The sequence below is a fragment of the Bubalus bubalis genome, chromosome 3 (genome assembly GCF_019923935.1).
Source record: "Bubalus bubalis isolate 160015118507 breed Murrah chromosome 3, NDDB_SH_1, whole genome shotgun sequence".
Lineage (NCBI taxonomy): Eukaryota > Metazoa > Chordata > Mammalia > Artiodactyla > Bovidae > Bubalus > Bubalus bubalis.
The window spans coordinates 78,576,922-78,603,808 of NC_059159.1; the positions used below are offsets into that span (position 1 = coordinate 78,576,922).

Genomic DNA, 26,887 nt, shown 5'->3' on the forward strand with positions numbered 1-26,887 from the left:
TAGCAGAAAAGGAAGAACTAAAGAGCCTCTTGATGAAGGCAAAAGAGGAGAGTGAAAAAGCTGGCTTAAAACTCAACATTCAAAAAACTAAGATCATAGCATCTGGTCCCCTCACTTCATGGCAAAAGGGAAGAAGTGGAAGCTGTGACAGATTTTCTTTTCTTGGGCTCTGGTCCCATCACTTCATGGCATATAGATGGGAAACAATGACAGACTTTATTTTCTTGGGCTCCAAAATCACAGCAGATGGTGACTGCAGCCACGAAATTAAAAGATGCTTGCTCCTTGGAAGAAAAGCTATGACCAACCTAGACAGCATATTAAAAAGCAGAGACATTACTTTACCAACAAAGGTCCATCTAGTCAAAGCTATGGTTTTTCCAATAGTCATTTATGGATGTGAGAGTTGGACCATAAAGAAGACTGAGCACTAAAGAATTGATATTTTTGGAATGTGGTGGTTGGAGAAGACCCTTGAGAGTCCTATGGACTGCAAGGTGATCAAACCAGTCAATCATAAAGGAAATCAGTCCAGAATATTCATTGGAAGGAATGATGCTGGAGATGAACCTCCAGTATTTTGGTCACCTATTACAAAGGACTGACTCATTAGAAAAGACCCTGATGCTGGGAAAGATTGAAGGCAGGATAAGAAGGGGACGATAGAGGATGAGATGGTTGGATGGCATCACTGACTCAATGAACATGAGTTTGAGTAAGCTCTGGAAGATGGTGAAGGAAAGGGAAGCCTGGAGTGCTAGCGTCCATGGGGTCACAAAGAGTTGGACACAACTGAATTACTGAACAACAAGTATTTTGGATGAGGGGAGGAGGTGTTCTAAGTAACACCATGGTCTAGAGTAGCTCTAGAAAGCTTATTATTTGGCTTTTTCTTTTCAATGATTAATAACTATCTCCCAGCTTGGTATTCCAAAGCTGATTGCAGCCTGATCTCTAATTCTAGTTTGTTTATAAAAATTGCCATTTCTCAACACTGCTGCTGCTAAGTCGCTTCAGTAGTGTCTGACTCTGTGCGACCCCATAGACAGAAGCCCACCAGGCTCTGCCGTCCCTGGGATTCTCCAAGCAAGAACACTGGAGTGGGTTGCCATTTCCTTCTCCATTGCATGAAAGTGAAAAGTGAAAGTGAAGTCGCTCAGTCGCGACCGACTCGTGGCGACCCCATGGACTGTAGCCCACCAGGCTCCTCCATCCATGGGATTTTCTAGGCAAGAGTACTGGAGTGGCTTGCCATTGCCTTCTCCATTCTCAACACTAGCATTGTTAAATAAGAAACCTACTTTTACTGACTGAATCAGCACAGGAACTTTTAATATGTGTTAAATGGAAGTAACCCTGCAGGTCAAACTTACACTCACCCGACTATTCTATAGTGATACCTATCATTTTGGTTTTCTGTTTTAATCAAGTCAGGCTTTTATATATGTGTTGATTACATGATTTCCCACAGGATTGTTTTTTAAAGAGTTGAAAATTTTATTTTCACATTTCACAATACAAATGAAAATCACTTTTGTTTTTTTTGGTTGCATTACTTCCCTCCAAAACTAGTCTCATTTTGATAGGAAGGGGGAACAAGTTTTCCTTGTTATTCTCTTAGAAAACACCCAAGTCACAGCACCATGATCTTCTAATGAAGTAAAGCAAGTCATGTAAAATTGATATGAGGAGGCTCTCCAATGTCTTTATCTTTCTGGTCAGGTCTTTCCTTGCCAGGTGGGCACCATCATGAGACAGGCAGAAGGTCTCATCACTGGGGCCCCAGGCATCATGAGTATGTGGCCTTCCATAGGCAGCCTCATTCTAGGAGCAGGTCCCACTGGCATGATCCCAGGAAGAGGAGAGCTCATCATTGGCATCATGGGAGGGCCCCCCATGTGGGGTGCTAGCTTCATCCCTGGGCAGGAGGTCCTGGGAGACTGGAGGGAGGTGGGATCATTGCCCCTGCAGGAGGAGGAGCAGAGAATGAAATAGAAGGTATCTTTCCTTGTTGAAGTAGCTGTTGTTTTATCAATCAGGCTCTGAGCCTGCCCTTCTATCCATTTCTGATAGTAGTCCTTCACATTCTCTTCGTGCTTCCTACCACTGCAGTGTGTCTTTCTCACGGAGGTGGAATCGTATGTTGGTTGTTTTAGGAAGTTGCCTTTCCTCTGCCCCAGATATACTTAAACTTCTGATAATGTAACTTAAGACTCTAATGGCATCTGTAGTATAAAAATTCTGTGAATAGGAAGTAGAATATGTTTAACTGCCCAAACTCACTGTAGCTCAAGTTTGTTCAGTTAGGTTGTCTATCATTTTTTTCTTAACAAGGGATGAAGTAGAGGACAAAGATATATATGTTGTTTATAGTATACATGTCGTTTATATTAATGGAGATATGAAACATACATACTTAAGCTGTCACAGTATCTGTCTTAAGAGAAGTATGCTGCTGCTTAGTCGCTCAGTCATCTCCAACTCTTTGCAACCCCATGGACTGTAGCCCCCCAGGCTCCTCTGCCCGTGGGGATTCTCCAGGCAAGAATACTGGAGTGGGTTGCCATGCCTTCCTCCAGGGGATCTTCCCAACCCAGGGATTGAACCCAGGTTTCCTGCATTGCAGTGAATTCTTTACCATCTGAGCCACCAGGGAAGCCCCATCCCTTAATTTGTTCTAAAAGACTTAAGAGATCATTCCAGATTTGGATGACCCTAAGATATTTTCCATTGAAATGGGAGGCTTGTTATTAATATTCACAGCAATGCAATTGGCATGGCCTTCTTTCCAAATAATGCTATTTTTCAGCTTTTTTCCATGCCGCGTTCCATGAAAAAGATGTCATATATAAGAGATAGTTTTATAGACATTATTAGCATGGGGTTTGAATTTGACAGTGTAAGGATGTTTTTGTACTAAATTTTTTTCATGTAATATAAACCTTAAATACTAACACTGAAAATATTAGAGAACATTTTAGTATAAAGGATGGTGCTAGACATATAACTTAAGCAAGGGAAGCATCCTCTTGATAAGATGCCTAGAATTCAGAATGGGCCTTTTTATCATAATCATGCTAAGGGTCATTGGAATTGAGTGTCTTGATGGTATCATCTGCAAAATGGAGTTAATGGCCCCTTTTCCTTACTTATCTCACAGAATATGGTGAAAGATAATAGAACTTTGCAAGTAGCCTTACAAAATCATTACACAAATAGAAAGTTTTACTATACCTATGTGGAAATATGTCCTTTGAAACACATTAAGGAAGAGAGTACTATATCTTAGAACTGAGGATACCATTTTATGCAGGTTTCCAAATGTATGACATGGCTGAAAATATTAATCTTATTTGTTATTTAATTTTGTAAGTGAGAATAATTTCTCACTTCCTTTTCATGAAAATATCTAAAATCCCTTTAATATTTCAGCAAATTTAAGTATTTATAATTTTTAATTTCAATAGAAACATTAATTTTCCCACATCGTTCCTCTAAAAGTTCAGTTTTACTTGGAAATGGTTTATCAGTGAATGACTTCTATACAGGGAAAATTTCTCTCCTACACATACTATTTTTAAGCACATTTTCTGAAGTCCATCAACTTGCAGGCCCCCTTCACCCTCTAATTCTGGCACACCCTTACCATTTTTCTCTGATCATAGAGATAGCATTTTTTCTCTCCAAGGCTAATCTCTTGATCTTGTTACTCTCTATCCTCAAGCTTTCCACTGTTCAATCCTGATCAAAGCTTTTCCAATGGTATATTGAGATCTCCGTGTTATGTGTTTTCATTATCTTCTATGATAGGAATTTAAGAAATGTGATGAGTAAATAATGGCCAAACTTGAAATTCTGATACTTGTCAAAAATATATATATATGATTTGTTTCACTAGTAAAGTTGCTTTATTACCTTTTGATTTGTTAGTCTAACCCTACATACCATTAAAAATAAGCAAGAAATTGTGATGGGAAAAATTTTGATGTCAAAATGTGTAACACATACTTAAGTGTTAACTGTAGTAAGAAATATGTGAATGTTATAGGGAAAGAACAAAGCATTTTTGTTAAATGTACAAGAAGGTGGAAATAAACTGGTACTCAAATTCATTTCCTGTGTGGAAAGATGAACTTTACAAATGTAAATTATTTTATATATTTATTGCACGGTTAAAATCTCAATAAATATTGAGGTTTTCAATAATTTAAAATTAAAATTTACTAAAAATAAAAGCTGGATGGTCATATTCAATGTATTTTAAGTTGTTAAGGTGGAGATTTACCCTGCTGTTTGGTCGCTAAGTCATGTCTGACACTTTTGTGACCCCGTAGTCTATAGCCTGCCAGGCTCTTCTGTCCATGGGATTTCTCTGGCAAGAGTACTGGAGTGGGTTGCCATTTCCTTCTCCAAGGGATCTTCTGGACCCAGGGATCAAACACACATCTCCTGCATTGGCAGGCAGCTTCTTAACTACTGAGCCATCAGGGAAGCCCAGGGATTTACCCTATCAAATATCAAATAACATTATAAAGCCACTGTAATTGAAACATGAGATATTAGGTTATAAAAGACATTAGACCTCAGAAATAGAACTAATAATTTCATATATGACAGAGATGAGATCTATTACCTTTTCCTTTCTAATGTTAGAAACCTATCTACACTTTTAAGTTTTGAGTGGCTTCCCTTGTGGAGATTACCCGTTTTATTTTTATTTTTTTGAAGAGTCAATTTTTAATTAATTTATGAATTCAACCTTTTTCACATTTAGATTAATTGATTTCTGTGTATATATAAATATAAATAATTTTTCATCTTCTTTCATTGAATCTGTTGAATAAATTGTTTGCAAATTCTCTAATATAAAGTTTAATTTCCTTTATTCCTTTTATTATATTGTCTGTTAAAAAGCTTTTAAAGGTATAAATGTGAAGTTGAGAGTATATTTGGTTAATATCTCATGTTTTTCTAAAAGATATTTTAATTGTTTTCACTTCTAATACAACCTGTAGTTGTGCAACTATAGTTTTGATTTTTCTCTTTAAACCTAAGAGAAGTGAGAAGTAATTTTTGTCCCTTGTTGGAATTTTTGTTATTTTTCTTTGATTGCCTTTTTTTGATCATTTGTCTGTACAAGATGTTCTTTTATGGAAGTCAATTAAATTATAATTATTTCTGTTATCAGTTTGTATTAATGAACTATGAAAACATGAAAAGAGATGAATTATCTATTAGGGTGGTATGTGGTTCAATGTTTACTTTATTAATCTTGTTTAAATTCCTGTAACTTAATTTTTGATTTTTATTTTTACTTTGTCTATTAAAAAACTGAGAAAGAATGTGTTGAGTTTTCCTACTAATGATGTATTTCTGTTTGATCATCATTGTATTTTTTAGTTTCGTTGTGTACACTTTGATGTTAAGTTATTCAGTTCCCAAGTTCTGTGACTGTGTTACTGGATATTTTATGTTTACTAAGATACACATTTTTTTGTGTGTTCACAATGTATCTGATTTTCTGTCTAAAATTAGCACTCTCGTTCCTGGAATTTTTGTTCTTCTTTGCTACTCTAATATTTGTTTCTACTTTTATTTTAAGTTATTTTCTTGTAAACCATACATATTAGAATTTTATTTTTCCTTGTACAGTTATCAGAGACTTTTTACTGGAAATGTACCATGTGTTTATTGCTATAACCCAAGATTATTTGCTCTATTTTCAACATTTTGGGAAATATGTGTACACCGTTTGAACTTTGCCACTTTTTTTAAATCACCTCTTTAATGAAATAAGAACAAAATGGTATGTTTTAACTTTCTCCATATTTAGGAGGAGAAATTTTGCCTACTTTTATTTTCCCCATTCTTTTCTTTTTAAATATGTGTATATAGAACTCCAAAATATTTTAAAATCATATTCTATTCTAAATCTTATTCTAGTTTAAGAATAATTTTTCACACTTTTAATGCTGTCAACACATCTTCAGCTATTTTTTTAGATTTAACTTTATAACTAAGCAATTTTGATATTTATCATAAATAAGTTTGCAACATAGCTCCCCACTCTTGAAACTTAAATGTCAAGCTACTTAAACATAGATGCAGATAGTATTTTAAATAATGACACATAGGTTTAATATTTTCTGAACTTTGACTTTTTCTGTGAATATCACTGTGTTGCTTGTTAATAGAAACAATAATGGCCTAGGTATAAAATTTTAAATCCTAACGTTTTCCCCTGAGGAATAAAAGATATTTAAACCAAAAGAAGGCCTATATGTGTGGAGTGAAGTCATGATATTGTTGTGTGCTAAAGGGATCAGAGTGAGTCTGTGTAATTCCACAGGGCAAAACCAAGATCAAAGGTAGAGGCTATATAGAAAGTTGGATGAATAAAAAAGTTGATCTCTTTAACACAGAGAGTGTTCTAAAGATAGAGGCAGAGCTGCCTTACAAAATCATAAAATGTAGTACAAGTTTTCCTCCAGTGACTTTGTGCCTCCTTCTTAGGATATTGTGCAGAGGGAATTTATACTAGATTGTTTTAAGAGGAAGGGAACTTTCCCTTAGGTAGGTACCTGCCTCAAAACTAGATGATCCATCTCTTACTAAGGCTGGTACAGTGTTTAGTGAATTGTAAATAGATGGAACCATTAAGATGAGACTTTACATAAACTGTGCTTTTATTTATTTATTTTTGAGAAAAAAATAAAGCCTTGTTTACGTTGGTTAATTAATTAATAGCCTGTTGCCATCATAGTGTCTCATGCTTTTGCTGCATGACGGATGGTGGAGGGGGCGTGGCTTTGGGAGGCGTGGCTTGCATTTCAGGTATTCAGTAGACGTGGCTCCTTTGCTGCCGTCTTTCTGTAGCCCTCCTTTGAATACCAGTCAGATGCTAAACTAAGCATCCATACTGCTCACATTGAAATCCGCGAAAGGATTGTAACCAGACCAAAAGCCCTCCAGTGGAAGATCTGTTTGTAACTCTATTACATAGTATGTGACTATTAACTAGAGGGATTCTAAATAGTTCTTTTAGGAACCTTTTAATGCTTTTTTTAAAATTGCTGAGTTCCAAATATCACTTGGTGGGTAGTCTAAATATTTAATGTTAACATAACAAAAAAGAACACTGCTTTATTGTTAAACAACACATACCAACTACATAGAAGGGAAGAACAGAACAACTATATAGATTCTGAATTTCCATTTTAGAAAACTATCACTAAATGTGTAACGTGCCATTCTCACTTAACTTATAGCTGAACCAGATAACGTGAAAGAACTTAGAGGAAAACAGCAAAGAAAAGCTGAACTTCTGTTTTATCCTTTACGTGGGCTCCTATTCTATGCACAGCAGGGTAATCATAGTTCATGGTATTAATGAAGCAGGACCAAAAGCTTACTAGGGTTTAAATATAGCCTGTGACCTCAGGGAATTTCTGGATTTTAGTTCTTGTTCTGCCAGCTCCTGTTAGATCTTTGTCAATTACCAGAGCTTCAAATTCCTTATCTGAAATTGGAAGAGCTATTGCATGTAATAATAGTACCCATTGCTATATTGAGTACTTGCTATGTGCCACACATTGTGCTAAGCACTTTATATGTATTATTTCATTTAATCTTCACAACAACCCATATGTTAGAGATGTGATCCAACTGACTCTACCATTAGAATGTTGGTCTGCCAGACAGCAAATCTATATACCTGAAAACAATATAAATCTTAAAAACCAAATCTAGGTCTAAAAATTTTATGAGAAATTGGCCTTGGACTAACTAATGTCAATTACACATTGAATTCTCTGTTTCTGATGAAAACCACCAATGAGTTAATTAACCATACTATTCCTGGGTCATTTGATTTAATTCTGGTCCTTAGGTTTAGTCTCCTCCATCATTCCTCTTTCTGTGGCTGCCTGTTTTGCTTTCTCTTATTAAGAAATTTTCATTTTCACTGCATTTAAACTGTCAGTATTATCCTTTATCTGGTGTTATGTTTCGCAAGTTAAACTATCCTCATAATTTTATCAAATTTCTAGAAAAGTCCTGTTGGTATTTGATCTGCATTGCATTTTAACAATACACTGTAGTTTGAAGAAATTTGACACCTATAGCTATTCTTTAAATATTCAGTCTCATCGCACAGGAGTGCAATATATCCCTGTAATTATGTTGTTTTTTAAAGTATTTCCCAATAATATTTTATATCCTTCAGTATATGTTTCAGTTCAGTTCAGTTGCTCAGTCATGTCCGACTCTGCGACCCCATGAACTGTAGCACCCTAGGCCTCCCTGTCCATCACCAACTCCCAGAGTTCACTCAAACTCATGTCCATCGAGTCAGTGATTCCATCCAGCCATCTCATCCTCTGTCATCCCCTTCTCCTCCTGCCCCCAATCCCTCCCAGCATCAGAGTCTTTTCCAATGAGTCAGCTCTTCGCATCAGGTGGCCAAAGTATTGGAGTTTCAGCTTCAACATCAGTCCTTCCAACCAACACTCAGGACTGATCTCCTTTAGGATGGACTGGTTGGATCTCCTTGCAGTCCAAGGGACTCTCAAGAGTCTTCTCCAACACCACAGTTCAAAAGCATCTGACATATGCCTTCTTAATTTGTAGGTATCTTCTTTTTCTTTGCTACTTTCTTTCTCATTTATTGGCCCTTCTCTTTTCTTGATCTTCTCCCTGTCCCATCAAAAGTAGATGTTAAAACACTTTTATCTTATAAAACCCTAGGTATAGGATTTCCTGTACCCTAATTGTGCTGTCTCATCTATCCCAATGATTGCAACTACCACCTGTACATAGATGACTTCCACATTTATATATTAATCCAATCTATGTCTATAATTCCTTGTAGTCTTCTCTACCAGGTACCATTAGCAATCCCAAACTCAAAATATCCAGAACCAAACTCATTATCTTATTTCTGAGGATAAATTCATACATTTGAATTCCATATTTTGCTTAATAGTATTACAATATGTATCCAAATTCAGAGTATTCGAGCCAGCTTCTTTCTCTCTCTCTCTTTTTCTATATACAATCTGCAGCCAGGTCTTTATGCTTTAAGTTCTGTGAAGTTTCCAGCATCCATCCCCTTTTCTCCACTGTCATAACCACTGTCAGAGTTCATGCTCTCCTGAAATCTTGTCTGGATTATTGCTTTGATCTTTAAACCTTTCTTTTTGTTTCCATCTTCTTTCCTGCCATCCCATCTAGCCTGATAACCATCCTGTTCTTCTTTCTATTGCACAGCATCATTTCAGTCTGTCCTGTAGTCAGGATGCTGCAATAGTCCACAGTAGCTCCTTGCCTAAATCAGTACAAGTTCCTCAAATTAGAAGTTAAGACCCTCTTACTCCAGTTTCTTTGCATTCTTCCTTTCAGGTGATTCTAGTCTTCAAGCCATCACACTATCCTGCAACTGAACTGTTCACTTCTTTGGAGATACCTGATAATTTTATTCATCTATCCAAATTGGTCATACTGCAGCTGCTCCCCTGAATACCTCCTTGGTCTCCTCTACCTAGTGAAGCCTATCTACTTTAAAAGTATATGATATCTCCCTCACCTCATACCTTAATTTTGGCAACTTGTCATGGTATACAGGAATATTATGCTGTTTATGTACATGACTTTTCTTCATTTCTAGATTTTTCAGCTCTTTAACTGCAGGGATTGATCTTACTCATCTTTCATTCTACTCAGTCTTTTCTGCACATATAGAGTTCTCTAAATATTTATTAAAACAAATTATCAGTTCAGTGAGTTCAGTTGCTCAGTCATGTCCAGCTTGCGACCCCATGAACGGCAGCACGCTAGGCCAAACTGTCCATCACCAACTCCCGGAGTCCACCCAAACCCATGTCCATTAAGTCAGTGATGCCATCCAACCATCTTATCCCCTGTCGTCCCCTTCTCCTCCTGCCCTCAATCTTTCCCAGCATCAGGGTCTTTTCCAATGAGTCAGATCTTTGCATCAGGTTGCCAAAGTACTGGAGTTTCAGCTTCAACATTGGTCCTTCCAGTGAACACTCAGGACTGATCTCCTTTAGGATAGATTGGTTGGATCTCCTTGCAGTCCAAGGGACTCTCAAGAGTCTTCTCCAACACCACAGTTCAAAAGCATCAGTTCTTCAGCGCTCAGCTTTCTTTATAGTCCAACTCTCACATCCATACATGATCACTGGAAAAACCATAGCCTTTACTAGACAGACCTTTGTTGATAAAATAATGTCTCTGCTTTTCAATGCTGTCTAGGTTGGTCATAACTTTCCTTCTAAGGAGTAAGCATCTTTAATTTCATGGCTGCAATCACCATCTGCAGTGATTTTGGAACCCAGAAAAATAAAGTCAGCCACTGTTTCTGCTGTATCTTCATCTGTTTGCCATGAGGTGATGGGTTCCAGATGCCATGATCTTAGTTTTCTGAATGTTGAGTTTTAAGCCAACTTGTTCACTCTCCTCTTTCACTTTCATCAAGAGGCTTTTTAGTTCCTCTTCACTTTCTGCCATAAGGGTGGTGTCATCTGCATATCTGAGGTTATTGATATTTCTCCCTGCAATCTTGATTCCAGCTTGTGCTTCTTCCAGTCCAGCGTTTCTCCTGATGTACTCTGCATATAAGTTAAATAAGCAGGGTGACAATATACAGCCCTGAAGTACTCCTTTTCCTATTTGGAACCAGTCTGTTGTTCCATGTCCAGTTCTAACTGTTGCTTCCTGACCTGCATAAAGGTTTCTCAAGAGGCAGGTCAGGTGGTCTGGTATTCCCATCTCTTTCAGAATTTTCCACAGTTTATTGTGATCCACACAGTCAAACACTTTGGCATAGTCAATAAAGCAGAAATAGATGTTTTTCTGAAACTCTCTTGCTTTTTGCATGATCCAGCAGATGTTGGCAATTTGATCTCTGGTTCCTCTGCCTTTTCTAAATCCAACTTGAACATCTGGAAGTTCATGGTTCATGTATTACTGAAGCCTGGCTTGGAGAATTTTGAGCATTACTTTACTAGCGTGTGAGATGAGTGCAATTGTGGGGTAGTTTGAGCAGTCTTTGGCATTGCCTTTCTTTGGGATTGGAATGAAAACTGACCTTTTCCAGTCCTATGGCCACTGCTGAGCTTTCCAAATTTGCTGGCATATTGAGTGCAGCACTTTCATAGCATCATCTTTCATGATTTGAAATAGCTCAACTGAAATTCTATCACCTCCACTAGCTTTGTTCGTAGTGATGCTTTCTAAGACCCACTTGACTTCATGTTTGAGGATGTCTGGCTCTAGGTGAGTGATCACACCATCATGATTATCTTGGTTTGAAAATCTTTTTTGTACAGTTCTTCTGTGTATTCTTGCCACCTCTTCTTATTATCTTCTGCTTCTGTTAGGTCCCTACCATTTCTATCCTTTACTGAGCCCATCTTTGCATGAAATATTCCCTTGGTATCTCTAATTTTCTTGAAGAGATCTCTAATCTTTCCTGTTCTATTGTTTTCCTCTATTTCTTTGCATTGATCGCTGAGGAGCTGAGGAAGGCTTTCTTATCTCTCCTTGCTATTCTTTGGAACTCTGCATTCAGATGCTTATATCTTTCCTTTTCTCCTTTGCTCTTCACTTCTATTCTTTCACAGCTATTTGTAAGGCCTCCTCAAACAAATTACATGGACCCCAATTATAGGAATTGGTGGTTCAGACAAAGAAACAAACACCTAATTTTAATTAGATTCAGAAGGTGTCTTGGTTAAAATAAAACCTGAGGTATGCTGATTTCTTCATTTTGCCCTTACCTGACTGAAATTTTAATTTTAAGGTGAGCAGCTGAGAACCTCTGATTGCAAAATCCTGCATGTCAATGGGTTTTTCATTGTTAAAATGAGTTATTTGCTAGAAATGCTTCATTGCACCTACGTATTTGATTCGAAGGCTGTGATTTATGACTTAGACTGGAATTTTATAGGAACAATGTCATATTACACCTGAAAATGTCATTTATTTTCATGCTGTATTTAAATTACACTTATACCAAGTTACAGCAATATTTAAAAAGTAATATTCAGTGCTTCCTTACATTTACCATGTTTTTTAATCAGAGTAGAACTGGGTTCAAAGTTACTGAATGGGGAAACAATTCTGCCACAAAAATGTAACTGTTGAATAATTAATCAAAGAAGAAATGTGTTCAGGTATATGGTTTTGTCTTTCTTTGTTGTGAGAATTTCATTTTTATTTTTGAAATGAATATATTCATGCCCCTGGATTTTCCCTTTTGAAGTGGGATTCATAGCATATCTCAAAACTAAACCCATAGTACATTTTACAGAAGGTAATATAGATACAATTTTCTGATGAATGTGAAGTGTATTTTTCCAAAATGGATTTATACTAGAATATTCAGAGGTGGGTATGCCTTAGTGTATTCTGGAGGAAATAAGCAATCACTTAAAATAGTGGATAACTGGGTATAGTAGTGAGTGTAAAATAAAGTTGAGATAATCAAAGTGCTTCCTGACTCTATAAGAATGATCAGGGATTAATTTTCAGCATTTATTCATTTTTTTTTATGTTGTGAGACAAAGCATTGAATATGTTAGTTTTACCCTTTGTCCAGAAATAGCTGCAGTTCACATTGCCTGCATTTTTTAATTCAGATCAGTAAGTGAGAATTTTAATATCCCCCTTTATTACTAGTAATTTTTAAAATTCCCTGAGTATTTCTCACTTGACTGCAAACCACAAAATAATATGCTTTCTTCATAGATTGTGTCTCTGATCCCCACATTTCTACCCACTCCCAGTCAGAGATGATGGAAGCAACTTAGCAGGCACACACACCAATTAGGAGAAACAAATGTGTCATAATGCATAATTTTTGTTTGTTTCTGGGAGGTCTTTTTCCTTTGAAGTGGCAGCATACTTGTTTGTCTTATTTGTTTTGCAATAGAGGTACAGATTTAGCGAGGAAGCAGTGGCATTCACCTCTATTTTCCTGGAGATCAGTTGTAGGTGTTTATGAGGTATGTGACGGTGATTTTATGGGTCAGAAATCTAGGATTTAGGTACCTTATAGATAGGAGCAATCTAACCAACCCATGTAGGAACTGAACTTATAACCAACAAAACAAACGGGTGAACAAACAATAAGAAGATCAAGTTGGTTTGAAAAGTAAAAGCTTCAACTCTTTTTAGGTCATGTTCAGAGCTTCTAGTCAAAACCATTTCTGAACACAACTCCAAATAAGTCTAGTGTTTTTAAAATATTCATAGTAGTATTTTATTCACTAATTTGTACCTATTGGGATGAGTACGTGCTTTGTATTACTGATGCCAAGAGTGCCTTGTCCCGGAGAATTTCAGTTTGTATGACAGAAGACAAATAAACAGCAAAATGATTTTATATGGTTTACCTATTCTGAAAAGCGGTGTTACATTTTTTTTAAGTATTACATAGCTAAATAAGTCTGGAAAACATTGTGTTGACATTCAGTCAGGCTTTTTTTTTTTTTTTCCCCTTCCTTACGAAAGTACTTAGATTTCAACATTTTAATCTTTTTTTTATAACATCTTCATTTTATTTATTTTTGTAATTCTTTTTTAACTTATCTGCCTGTTGGGTCTTAGTTGTGGCACATGGAATCCAGTTCTCTCACCAGGAATGGAGCTTGTGCCCCTACATTGGGAGCACTGGGTCTTAACCACCCGTCTGCCAGGAAGTCCCTAATATTTTAATCTGCATTGTGAATCTATTAGAGCAAAATATGGTGTGTGGCATTTCATAATCTAATTAGTCTATGAAAACTTTGTACACAGTACGTATCAGTTCCATTTGTTCTACAGAACACAGTTTGAGACTGATTATCTATAATATGCATGTGTGTGTGTTAGTTGCTTAGTCGTGTCCGACTGTTTGCAACCCCATAGACTGTAGCCCACCAGGCTCCTCTGTCCTCCACTATCTCCCAAATTCATGTCCCTTGAGTTAGTGATGCTGTCTAACCATCTCATCTTGTACCAACCCCTTCACCTCTTGCCTTCGATCTTTCCCAGGATCAAAGTCTTTTCCAATGAGTCAGTTCTTCATATCAGGGGGCCAAAGTATTGGAGCTTCAGCTTCAGCATCAGTCTTTCCAGTGAGTATTCAGGGTTGATTTCCTTTAGAACTGACTGGTTTGATCTCCTTGCAGTCCAAGGGACTCTCAAGAGTATTCTCCAACACCACAGTTCAAAAGCATCAATTCTTCAGTGCTCAACCTTCTTTACTGTCCAACTCTCATATTCATACATGACTACTGGAAAAACCATAGCTTTGACTAGATGGGCCTTTGTCAGCAAAGTGATGTCTCTGCTTTTTAATATGCTGTCTAGGTTTTTGTCATAGCTTTCTTTCCCAGGAGCAAGCACCTTTTAATTTCATGGCTGCAGTCACTCTCCACAGTGATTCTGGAGCCCAAGGAAATAACTCTGTCACTGCTTCCACTTTTTCCCCTTCTACTTGCCATGAAGTGATGGGACCAGATGTCATGATCTTAGTTTTTTAAATGTCAAATTTTAAGCCAGCTTTCTCACTCTCCCCTTTTATCCCTGTCAAGAAGCTCCTTAGCTCCTCTTCACTTTCTGCCATTAGAGTGGTATCATCTGCATATCTGAGGTTGATATTTCTCCCATGAATCAGACTCTTGAGAGTCCCTTGGACTGCAAGGAGATCCAACCAGTCAATCCTAAAGGAAATCAGTCCTGAATATTCATTGGAAGGACTGATGCTGAAGCTGAAACTCCAATACTTTGGCCACCTAATTAGAAGAACTGACTCATTTGAAAAGACCCTGATGCTGGGAAAGATTGAAGGCAGGAGGAGAAAGGGATGACAGAGGATAAGATGGTTAGATGGCATCACCAACTCGATGGACGTGAGTTTGAGCAAGCTCCAGGAGTCGATGATGGACAGGGAAGCCTGGCGTGCTATAGTCCATGGGGTTGCAAAGAGTTGGACACGACTGAGTGACTGAACTGAACTGAACTGAACCTTGATTCCAGCTTGTGCTTCATAAAGCCCAGCATTTCTCATGATATGCTCTGCATAGAAGTTAAATCAGCAGGGTGACAATACATAGCATTGTTGTACTCCTTTTCCAATTTTGAACCAGTCCATTGTTCCATGTCCAGTTCTAAGTGTTGCTTCTTGACCCACATACAGTTTCTCAGGATACAGGTAAGATGGTCTGGTACTATCATCTCTTTAAGACTATAAAAGGTATAAACACAAAATTCACAAGAAAAGCCACATATCTAGGCTATGTTTCATGATAGCTTTTTGAAGCATGTTAAACTTATTTGCCAAAACAGAACCATAATATAATCTTGATAAAGGTCTATGTGACAGGTTTCCTGTAGGAAAATTTTAATTTAAGGAATATGTTTTCACATTGCCTCCAACAAGAAAAATAAATATATTGACAATTTGACAGTGATAATATGAAATTTTACTTGGCACTATTTTTCCTATTATGAGACCTTAAAAAAAGAAACTCTAAAATAAGGAATAAGGCAAGCCTATTTATCATTTTGAAATATAAAGGAGTATAACCTGAGCCCCAAGTTAAACATCCATTCTTTATGTAGGCAGAAGAAAGAAGAAGTGTGAGGAAAACAGCTAGTGGTTCTGAGTATTAAGCTTCTTGAAGGCACAGATTATTTATTTTCTACTTCCCTTCTATATGCCCAGGGCCTACAAAGGTGCCTGGTGCATAAAGTCATCCAAAATATTACTTTTCTACTTCAGTGGAATTTCAAGAATTGTCCTGGGGTACTTAATAAGATGGGGCCACTGACTCGCCAGTAGCCCTTGGGTCAGGTCATCTTAACTCTGCAAAAGCCAGTCCATTGTAGATGCCACCAGGAGACCTGAGTGTCTGCCTGCTTGACTCCAATGGCATTCAGAGAGGTAAATGATTAGAACTCTGGTAAATTGTCACCAGTGAAGAAAAGTTTCAGGTTGTCCAAGCCAATGTGCAAAGTGTGGTCAAAGGATATTTGAAATAAGTAACAATCAGAAGTAGAAACCTGATCCTGTATCTGTAATGATAAATGATCTACCTGTGAAGTGATGGAGGCTCAAGGAAGACTTCAGCCTGCAAAAGGGAAAGAGAGGACATTAATCTATCAGGATCTTATAGTCCTCACCCAAGGTCCTGGAGAAGGTAGAGTTGTGGCCAAAGGTATCAGGGAATGAAATGATAGCAGAAAACTAGAGGACATTCTTATTTATCTCTGTTCTTCATGGCGGTGTACATGTAACTCAGTTCAGAACAGCCTTGGTTTTGATGACCTTGGGAGAGCAGATTTTCCAGCTGGGAAGCAGATTGGCCCCGATTGTCAGATTGGGTTCCAGGAAGATTCAGTCTGCATTATAAGTGCATACCTAATCAGCTTTAGTACTTCAATTTTCTTTGAGTCAGCCTGGTCCACTTTTATATAATGGAAAAAACTGAAAATTCCAGATTAAATTATTAACTTTGCATAGGGTTAGATATCATATTGGAGAAGGCAGTGGCACCCCACTCCAGTACTCTTGCCTGGAAAATCCCATGGACAGAGGAGCCTGGAAAGCTGCAGTCCATGGGGTCATGAAGAGTCAGACACGAATGAGCGACTTCACTTTCACTTTCCTGCATTGGAGAAGGAATGGCAACCCACTCCAGTGTTCTTGCCTGGAGAATCCCAGGGACGGGGGAGCCTGGTGGGCTGCCATCTATGGGGTCGCACAGAGTCGGACATGACTGAAGCGACTTAGCAACAGCAACAATAGATATCATATATCAGAACCAGAGCCCAGACTCTAGTCTTCAGATATAGATATGCATACTTATAACTCTGCCTTCACCTTTGTCCCTTTCCACATTAGCTCTTATGTATAGTCTCTATTATAGACTGCTTTAAGAATAGATCTCCTTCCTCTTTTTCCACACCATTTCATTAGGATATGTAGTTTACTCATCGCCTCAGTCTCATAATAAATAGATAATTATCTTATTTTTTTCACATGTGTACCTTATACAAAAAGTAACAAAAAGACCAGCACAAAATAAGATAACCCATCTTTCAGTGGTCACATATTCTTTTTTTCCTTGTTAATCTCACACATTAAAAAGAAGTTCCTGTTTCACATAGTCATGTATTTTTCTCAGTATCTGAGAGCTGAAATGTTAGAAGAGGGTCTTTTGGTCCAAGATCCATTATTATCACCAAATATATTTTAGGATTCAAAATGTGAAGGCTCTTTTGGACATCAGGGCAATAAAGGAGATTATAAAATGTAGTTTGAGAAAATAAGGACACTAAAAGAAGGAAAATATCTCAAGAAAAATTGTTCCCAGGACTCTGTTTTAAAATACTGATGTTTTCTATGGTGGTGTTTGCTCATACAGAGGAAAAATGTGAAAAGTATTCTGTGCAAAAGTATATGAACCAAACTGTTACATTTGGAAAATGTGCACAAACATTTTCACCTTTCATTTGCCATTTTCTTTTTAAATCTCAAATTTTCTTTAAAAATTTTTTAATAGTATACCCGAGTATTACTCCAGATAGACACAGGAACTATTTCACTTAGTGTTAGCTTAGTGTTATCAATTTTACTGGGATTTCCTATTTCAGAAGTTTACCCAAAATAAGGTGTTGTGGTTTTTAAAATAATTGTATAAAAACAATACATCACTCAATTCATTTATATTATGTACTATATATAGTAGATATGTATTATATGTACTATATATGTATATTATGATAAATTTAAGGACATCAGCACCAATGATTTGTGTAACTGTATTAATATCTATTTATTTGGCCCTTCTCATTAATCAAGCCAGGGATCAAACCTGGGTCTCCTGCATTGTAGACAGATTCTTTAGCATCTGAGCCACTAGGGAAGCCCAGAACAATCATATTGTATTTTTAATACCATTCTCTGTTTATAAAATGCAAAAAAAATTATATGAATTCTTCCAAATATCTTTTTCTCTTTCATATTTTGGAAAATTTCTCATTTTTTGATCCACCTGTTCAGAATGAATGATGTGTTATTTTAAAGGTGGCAAACTATGAAATACAGCAACTTTCATAATGATCATAAATGGGCCATTTGAGTTCTAAAAATATTGCTGCCAGTGGAATACTTTATTGGGGTTTAATTTTAAAATCCCCATAGAAAATATGCTGTATTCCATAAAAACTAAAAAAATGAATGTTTAAATATATATGCAGGTAATTTTTTTCTTTTAATTTTGCATTCTGAACCCACATAGCTATCCTAGCTCTTCAATTTCTGTTCAGGAGAAGTTCATCTGTAGGAGTGTTTATGTTGTCAACGCAGCAATCATATTGAAGAAAGACATTTTACAATGCAATCACCTTTGCAATTGCCATTTCTGCAGTGATGGCTATCTAAGCGAATTATGTCACCGTCTTTTTTTCTTCCCTTTCTTCATTTAACTACTTGATAGCACTTTTCTACTAAACCCCTCCTTCTAGAATAATTGAAATAATATGCCAAGAACATTAGAAATCCCCACAAAAATTCCAAATTTTATTTTTAAAGGTCTGAAATGTCATCCTAATAGAAAATGTCATCTGCAAAATCCTGAATTAGAGAAGCCATCCATGGGTTGTGGACTATCGGGCCACATTTATTTATTTTGACTGTTATGGATATAATAAATCATTCTAAAATAATGTTGACATTTATGCATTCTGCTAACATGGCAGTTTAACAGCCTGCTCCATATACTGCTGCTTGAGTTAAGGATTTGCTATCACATTTTCCAGCTTAGTTCTCCCAATCTTAACACAGCAGACAGTGGTAATGTCAACTGCAGAAGTGCCAAGAGAGAAAAAGATGGATAATGTATTCATATTTATGGGCGATTTTAAACTTCATGCCATTGAGCACATTTCTCTGAATGGCTCTTCTAGCTCACAGCTTTTGCTTCTTTTCTCTCTCTTTGGGCTACATGAAGGCTTTTTTCACTTTAGGTATGGCTTTCACTTTGATTTAATCCTGCTCTCTCTGACCACCAACAGGAACACAGAATGCATTAGCAAGAAAGATATCATAATTGAAATCAATACCATGACTTTGAAGAGTGTTTCCATGATGAGTTCTGGTCCTGTGTATTTTATATGCTGCCATAACCATGTTGATGTAATGGATTAGACATTTCCATCAATTCAGTCCATACCACCCCCTCCCCTCTACACACACACACACACACACACACACACACACACTAGCACAATGTTTGGAAACATTTCTTTTAGACTGAATTTATTGTTCAGCCCTTGGCCTGCCAGTTGTTTGATTAGACTGAACCATTCAATACATAAAAAGAAGAGATGTACTTGTTCTTCAGGTCAAAAATGTGATTCAAGCACCACGGTGAACACTTTGTCTGCCTTCACCATAAAAGTACTAATTCAGATGTGCAAATGAGCATATATTTCAATTTCTGGTTGCTATTTGCATGACATTTCCCCCCCCTTGACTTCTAATCATTGTTGACTCCTGAAACCTTCTTGGCCGTACTTGACTGCCCTTATTTTCCTACACTAATTCACTAGGTGAGCTTTTTCTAGCACTTTGCCCTTCTACCATGTGCTGATCACTCAAACACAAACTTTGAAATTTTGCAGGTGTGGAATGAATTGGGGTGATGACCTCTGTGTGTCTTGTTTTCCTGTAGAAAACGTGTGTATGAATTCTAAAGAAGGACCTTAATACTGAATACCAAAGCCAGACAACCCACCTCTGAAATTGTCTTCTGTGAGTTTTTCTAGTAACATCCTGGCCTTGGTAGTGGAGAAGCAGCCATAGTAGCCACACTTAGGATGTCCTGACTTTCTTACAATCAAACAACCATGATAAGAATTTGGCATTTCCTGCAGAAGCAAGAGATTTTTGCTTTAAAAATTTTTTGCTTAGAAAATTCTCCATAAAAAGCACAGTAGGGATGCATACCGGATCCCTCTGGTGCTCACATTTTTTATTTTATTTTATTTTATTTATTTATTTTCTGTGCTGGGTCCTCTCCTTGTGACCTTTGATTGTCCATGACTTCCTTGAATACCTGCAAAACTTCAACAATTGTCAGATGTCACAAGAGTAGATTTCTAGACAAAGGGAATGTCATAAGCCATTAGCATTTTTTAATCCATTGATTTTATGCATGTGAATATAAAGGAAACCTTAATCAAGATGAGTTTATTTGCTACTATGGATACCAATGAGCTTCCCAAGTGACGCTGATGGTAGAGAACCCACCTGCGAATGCAGGAGATGTAAGAAGACATAGATTCAATCCCTGGGTCGGGCAGATCCCCTGGAGGACGGCATGGCAACCAACTCTAGTATTCTTACCTGAAGAAACCCATGGACACAGAAGCCTGGCACACTACAGTCCATATGATTACAAAGAGTCGAACACAAGTGAAGTGACTTAGCACACAAGCATGCAAGGTACCAACATATTTTTCTTAAACCTCTATCTTTAGCTCTTGCTTTCTCTAAATTAACATTTGTATTCTGTCTAATATCTCAAAGTTCTGTTGAAATTAGGAAAAAATACTTATTTTTTTATTTTTGTTTATTTTGCTTTTCTGAATATAAATGTCAAGCATAATCTTTCAATCTCTCATAAGCCCATTTTAAGTGTATACCTATAACAAATCGTAAAATGCTGTCCTTTTTTTTTAAGTATAGGCATTAAAGGTTGAATCAGGAAATGTTACATATTTAGAATGTTTTTGATAATCACAAAATGCAAGCTAGAGGATATCTATTTTTTCCATTAAGGCTTTCCCGGTGGCTCAAGGGTAAAGAATCTGCCTGCCAATCCGGGAGATGTGGGTTCAGTCTCTGGGTTGGGAAGATCTCCTGGAGAAGGAAATGGCAACCAACTCCAGTATTCTTGCCTGATAATGTCATGGGCAGAGGAACCTGGTAGGCTACAGTCCATGAGGGTTGCAAAAGGATTGGACATGACTTAGCGACTAAACAACAATAACGTAACGGGGATATTGTTTCCACACACTCACCCTGCAGTGTTGATGGTAGGATTATTTAAAAGCCATTGTCGAGAGGCAAATGATTCCAGTACTACACAGATAATAAGTACATGCATGCAATGCTTAAAATAAATGGACAACTCTAGAAGATACTTAATATATAGTGGTTCCTAGAGACGTTAATTTTTATTAAGTAATTGAAAAGTGGCCGTTTCTAAACTGAGGTAATAATTTTACTTTTATTGACAAACAGAAAGAAGAGGAAGTTTGTGTTTGTTACACAAATAGCCTCTGCTGCCTTTAAACAGAAAAAACCCAAACTACAGCAACAACAAGTAGAACCCAAGAACAAACAATGTATGTGTTTCTTAATAAGTCACTTTTCTGTCACTAGCTGCTATATAAATTCTCAGGAAACCAGGCAGAATAAAGGTATGCTGATTCATTTCATTTTTTTGTGCTTATCTGTTTATTTTCCTGAAGTTGTTTGATCACTCTGGCTTTTCGTTTTCCATATCTTTATGGCTGTATGGACTATTTTTGAAGATTGGCTCAATATATCAGAACGCCATCTCTCCTGCCTTGTTAAGTTTCCTCCAGAAAAACACAGTGCTTAAATAACTTCCCTTCCCCCTTTCTTGAAGCTTATCCAACAATTGAACTCTCTAGGAACTTTCAAAAAATGAGGCTGACTAAATGTTTCTGCAGTTTCACAGGCCTGTCTATATCTTGGAATGTTCAAGATGAGAATCTGTTGAAATGGATAACTAATAAGTGTATCTTCTGTGCTTTGCTTAAACATGTTGTTGCACAGGCAAAGCTTTTCATGCAGCATCAGATTCAGGTTAACCATGAAGGAAAATATTGCAGAATGAATGTTCAGTGTCTGTATTTTGTTTGCATAGCCGTGAGTCTACAGATATGTATGTGTATATGTTAGAATGTGACACAAGAGTTTTCTAGTTAAGTGTCTTCTGTGATTTGTGAATAGACACACTCTTTGATAAACAAATTTGTTCATATTCCCATTGAAACTCGTTTAGTTCAATGATGCCCAATAGATCTTTCTGCAGTGATGAAATTATTCTGTATTTGTACTGTTCATTGCAGTAGCCACTAGCTCCATGTGGCTTTTGCATGTGGCTTGTAACTAGTGTGACTGAAGATCTGTATTTTTTAATTTTATTTAATTGAGTTAAATTTAAATAGCCACTTATAAAGGTAGCTATTGCTTTGGACAACTCAGAGCTAGTTGATACATGAATTCAACTTGACATGATTAAATCATCACTTTGTTCAGAGTGTACGTGTAGTCAAGTACCTTCAGCACCTCAGAGCTAAAAGAGGATACACGACTTCTCCCCTAAATCCAGTTCATGCACACATTATGCATGAACAGAATGAGGCTAGTTATGTTAATAAAGGGAACGTGCAGGAGACCATACCAGAGAGTAGTTCAGGGTATGCACCTTAGAATATGACAGACTTGAGTTCAAATCCTGTCTCTGACCTGCACTTGCCCTATTATCTTAGAGAAGACATTTAAAGGTCTCTGAGCTTCCATTTTCTAAGTTATAATTGGGGCTAATAATAATGAAATCAAGTGTATACAAAACAACACTTAACACAGAGAAGTGATGATGGTAAAGGTGATCCTGTTCATGACAGTGTCACCTTCATACATTCAGACTTATTTAATCCCATTACTTCTATTAAAATACGTCTACATTTCTCAGATGAGACAACTAAAACTCAAAGTCACTGTATTCAAAATCACTTAACTAATCCAAAATTTAAATTATAATTCTAAAGACCTCATTCTACTACTTACTTCTTTTTAGTTCAGTTCAGTCACTCAGTCATGTCTGACTTTTTGCAACCCCACAGACTGCAGCACGCCAGGCCTCCTTTGTCTATCGCCAACTCCCAGAGCTTGCTCAACCTCATGTCCATCAAGTCAATGATGCCATCCAAACATCTCATCCTCTGTCGTCCACTTTTCCTCCTGCCTTCAAGCTTTCCCACCGTCAGGGTCTCTTCCAATGAGTCAGTTCTTCGCATCAGGTGGCCAAAGTATTGGAGTTTCAGCTTTAGGAATAGTCCTTGAAATGAATATTCAGGACTAGTTTCCTTTAGGATTGATTCGTTTGATCTCCTTGCAGTCCAAGGGACTCTCAAGAGTCTTCTCCAATACCAACAGTTCAAAATCATCAATTCTTCAGCACTCAGCTTTCTTTATAGTCCAACTCTCACATCCGTACATGACTACTGGAAAAACCATAGCTTTGACTAGATGGACCTTTGTGGGCAAAGTAATGTCTCTGCTTTTTTATATACTATCTAGGTCTGTCATAGCTTTTCTTCCGAGGAACAAGCATCTTTTCCAATTAGACCTTCCTGCCAAAAGTCTAAACTTTTATTCTTAACTACAGGTTTGTCACCCTGAAGATGATCTAAGTCACATTTAGGGATGAGAATACTAAGTAGGTTGTTGACCTCAGCCTTTAAAATAGGATTACCAAGGAAGCAAAAAAGGAAGAAAAGACTAAAGCAAACAACAAAGAAATATGGGGGAGTAACTCTCTCTGAATCTATATTTGAAGAATATACATTTCCTACCTTCTGAAAGAAGGTGGATGGCAGAGAGAAAAAAGAGAATATAAGTCACACAAATATGAATGACTTGTCCTTAGGGTTCAAGCCCTACCTGGCTCTACTTACCTATTTCAAACAATAAATGCAAGAAAAGTTTCATAAAATATGGGTTCCCACCTTTCAAAAAGCATAACTCTAACTGATATGTTCATTACCATCATTTTATCAGGCTAGACTAATCAAATTAACAACTTTTTAACAACTCTACCAATTCACTGGAGTAGGGATAGGGAGACAAAAGCCTGACTGCAAAAGAGACCAACAGTTCCCTTTTCCTATGTTTAAGTATGGCAGAAAGACTTTGAAAGCACACCTTCAAAATTATTCTACTACCTGAGTGGTAGACCCTTTGATAGATGCTCCCTAGAGCTGAAGATTTGTGTTATGACTCAATGCCAGGAAATACAACTGCCTTCAAACTAAAAAAAAGAAAAAAACAGAGATGGAATTTACATTTTCCTGGTAAATCCAAGTAATCTAGGTCATGATTCCTAACTGGTGAGTAACTGACTCCTTCTGGGCTATAGTAATTAATTGCGAGAACCCATTGATTAATCTATATTTGTAGAGACTTGATTGGTAGACAGAATAAATAAATATTATATAAGCTGCATATATGTGTTGCAAGGTTTAAAAATATGCAGATGTGGTTTAATTGCAAAGATGGATTGATTTTAAACAGGAAATTCAGAGTGCTTGTGAAATTATGCATTTTCTCAACCACCATCAGAGAAATACAAGCAGTGGCATCTTGGGAGAATCTATATTATTCAAAGTCTGTCATGAAAATAATACCACACTGGAGCTCAGTTCCTGGCTCCATATGGCCTTCCCAAGACCTTCTGGGAATGATGCTTCTTTCTTGGATATATGATATTAACTTTTGCATTTAAACTCTCTAACTGGATAGAAGTCTCATAAAGAAATAAATTTTTTTTTAAATTTGTGTTCTAATACCAAAAAATAGTCACAGAAACAGTATCTAGAACACAGAGATGAGTTCATAAAACCCTACCAATTCTAGAGCTACTGATTCATTTGTCTACTCAAATTTTATAGAAGTGTGGAAGCTTGAATTCAATTTTATTAAGGACATACAGTCCTTCCACTTAAAGTACTATGGGTCTTTATTTTTTTCTTTAGTTTTATAAAACTTGCTGGTGATTATAGTATCACAAAACATTTATTGTATCTCTCAGCTTATTAGCTCATATGGATAACATCTATTATAAAGAAAACCAATTTTTAAAATTCTTTCAACTAATTTCCATGAATTAACAATATCCCATTAAACTGATAGAATTCAAGGATAGAAAATAACACAATTCCCAATTACTCTATTAAGTTCTACTTTAGAAATCTGTGGTCCAGTGACTACTAAAGTGTAGGGAAATTGTTCAAATTGTTGTCTTCAGCTTTTTTTGTTTATTTATAATCTACTGATTCAATGCCTAAAGTCACTGAGAAACACAGCTGGAGAAGTAGCCACCACCAAGAACCCAAAGCCATTAGAACTTGAAAAAACATTGAAATAATTGGGCCTTGAGTTTAGTATAAACAAGTTAATGTGATTTACTCATGCCATACAGAACATGGATTGTTTCTGACTTTATAGAAGGAACAAAATTCATTCAGGATTTCTTTTTGTTTGATTAAAATAGCTTTAGAGTAAGCTCACTGGAAGTTCTTTTGAATTATTTATGCTTATAGCCCTAAAGCTAAGTAGAGAAGTTGTTGGAATTTTTTTTTTTAACAATAATTTTTTTTATTTTATTTTATTTTTAAACTTTACATAATTGTATTAGTTTTGCCAAATATCAAAATGAATCCACCACAGGTATACATGTGTTCCCCATCCTGAACCCTCCTCCCTCCTCCCTCCCCATACCATCCCTCTGGGTCGTCCCAGTGCATTAGCCCCAAGCATCCAGTATCGTGCATCGAACCTGGACTGGCAACTCGTTTCATACATGATATTTTACATGTTTCAATGTGAATAGCTTTATAGCTTGTCTTCCCATGATTATAAGCCTGAGAGGATGAATCTGTTTTCTTATCAGTTGAAGTAAAATATAAAATACACCAAGGTGTTCATTTACTAAATATTTCCATTACTTATTAATCAAGTCACACCATTATTTCACCATACTCCTGAAGTGTTCTAGAATAGTTCTGATTGTCTATAAATGTACTCTTTCTGAACAGTAAATTTATTAACTATGAACTTATACCTTAAGTTTCTCCAAGACAAAGATATCTTTATTTTTTCATTTTAGCTTAATGTTGGCCCATAATTCAAAAGTTTTATTAAACTGAACTATTACTAACAGTGATTTGATTTTTATACTTTAAAATAAATCCACAAGTCAGGACACAAAAATTCTTTGTAAGACCATCAGGCAATAGATCCTGACTTTTAGTTCAGAGAATATGAGCACTATAACCAGGAAGTACCAACAATGTCATGAGACCAATTGCAGTATGAACAGAAATTCCCAAAGGAAGCTGAAGCTAAGAGCTACTGGAAAGAGTTCTTTAGATTTATAAGCTCCAGACAGATGACACCAACAAACAGAGTGAGACAGAAAGAATAAGATATACTGTGAGTCTAACAGAATGTTTCCAGCACCAAACCATGTATCACATATATCAGGTATTCAATATATGTTTGATATATGAAAATCTCTAATGTATTAAAACTAAAATCAACATCATCAGGAAATGTTTAGAAGGTGGATATATAAGATCTATGAGAGAAAGCTTTAAAAAATGTCAGTATAGTGTGTGGAGATTGGCAGCACAATTTCATAACTGCTTTTGAGCTTACATAAGCTTATTAAGAGTTTTGCACTCTGTGATAAATGGATTAAGAAGAAAGTTGGCATATGGAACACATCCATTTATCTTTCCTCCCTCTTAAAACTTCATTAATTTAGCTATACAGGAACAAACCCAGAAAGGACAAAGAAAAGGAAAGACGATATAACAGCAGAAAAGTGATAATCAATAAAATGGTAGGAAATGGAAAGTAGATGACCAAGTGCTAAAGACTTAGTAGAACAGACTATGGACTAAGGACTAAGGATTCGCTCAGTCGTGTCCGACTCTTTGTGACCCTGTGGACTGTAGCCCACCAGGCTCCTCCGTCCATGGGATTCTAGGAACAGCC

General features: G+C 36.7%; 1 protein-coding gene and 1 pseudogene across 5 annotated transcripts in view; one reads left to right on the forward strand and one right to left on the reverse strand.

The window, feature by feature from the left end:
- LINGO2 (leucine rich repeat and Ig domain containing 2) overlaps positions 1–26,887 on the forward strand; it is a 1,154,206-nt gene that overhangs the window by 837,773 nt on the left and 289,546 nt on the right. The window lies entirely within an intron of this gene.
- On the reverse strand, positions 1,707–11,859 carry LOC102412972 (annotated as a pseudogene).